The following is a 1,441-nucleotide window of genomic DNA, read 5'->3' on the forward strand; positions in this document are numbered from 1 at the left end:
TCAGATATCCTGTTGTTGCCCTCACCACACATTAGGTTTCTCATCACACCAGATAGTGTTTTTTTGTTTTGTTTTGTTTTGTTTCTCACTACTCTCAAGTCTCCAGTTCTACCTCTCTTTGTTATGCCCATATCCTTCTATTTCACTCTATTCCAGTGGTACTCAGTGTCTCTGAGTAGCTAAAGTTGTCTCATGTATGGACTCTTGGGAGTTTTATGCCCCACTTGTGCCTTATGGCACCAGGCAGGGGTCATCTCTGGCATGGTCTGCTCCGTGTCCTATTTGGCACTAGACTGGTGGTCTCAGGCTAGCTCCCTGACTAGGCCTCATGGTGACAGTCTCAGGTTTGCTCATTGCAGGTGTTTGCCCAAGTGTCCCTATGTGAGGGTTGTCTGTCTTGGGCTCACTCTTAACCAAGGCCTGAAATCACAGGTGGGGTTCTTTCAGTCTCTGATTCACTCCTCTGGTGCCTGAATGGTGATTTTTGACTTGCTGTTTTCAGGGAATGTTAGGCTATTAATCATTCATATGTTCACAGTTCAGAACACTGAGCTTAGACATAGCTTCTTTCCTCTTTGCTACACCTGCAATATCTTTAGGGGCAGGGAGACCAATAAAGAACCATTGAACCTGATTTAAAAAAATATACAAATAAAACCAGGTAATGACATGTTAGCTGTGAAAGAGAGAATAGTTTCCTCCAATGACCAAGAACAAGATGAAAATCTGTACTCTAGCTTTCTCTGTTTCAATGTATTTCTATGTAATTACTATGTAATTTCTATGTAATTATTTACTTACAGTTAATTACTACTATATAATCTAGGGTGGTAGCACACACCTCCAAGCCAGCACTTAGAAGGCTAAAGCAGGACAGTTCTAAGTTAAAAGCCTAAGCTCATGAGACCTTGTCTTTACGAAAAAAGAGGAAAAATGTAAAATTTCACTGAAAAACACTGTGGCACTGATTCAGGGACTGCCATAGATATTAATGGAATAGAATTATTATTCCAGAAATAAGCCCTTTCATTTATGTTTAAGTGGTTTTTGACAAAAGCAATAAGTTCATTCAGTAGAGGAAATGGTCTTACCAACAAATGGTGCTATAAACACTGATATGCAAAATAGTGAGCTGGACTTTTACAATATACACATATAAATATTAATTTAAAACCATGAAATTAAAAAAACTATGAAATTATTACTAAAAAGCTGTGATGAATCTTTTCCATGCTATTTGGCAATTCTTTCTTAAAAGTGAATCCAAACCCACAAGGAAAAACAACTGAAGAGGACAACAACTGGATGTTATAAAAAATTAAAGTTTTAAGATTGGAGAGATGCTTAAGAGCACTGACTGCTCTCCCAGAGCACCCAGGTTTGATTCTTAGCATCCATATGGCAGCTCCTAAGCATATGCATTTCTAGTTCCAAGGGATCC

At 38.5% G+C, this 1,441-nt stretch overlaps 1 pseudogene; it reads right to left on the minus strand.

Moving 5' to 3' along the window:
- Positions 1-504: 504 nt before the first annotated feature.
- On the minus strand, positions 505-591 carry LOC132646914 (small nucleolar RNA SNORA17; annotated as a pseudogene).
- Between the last annotated feature and the right edge of the window lie 850 nt (positions 592-1,441).

This window comes from Meriones unguiculatus, chromosome 12 (genome assembly GCF_030254825.1).
Source record: "Meriones unguiculatus strain TT.TT164.6M chromosome 12, Bangor_MerUng_6.1, whole genome shotgun sequence".
NCBI lineage: Eukaryota > Metazoa > Chordata > Mammalia > Rodentia > Muridae > Meriones > Meriones unguiculatus.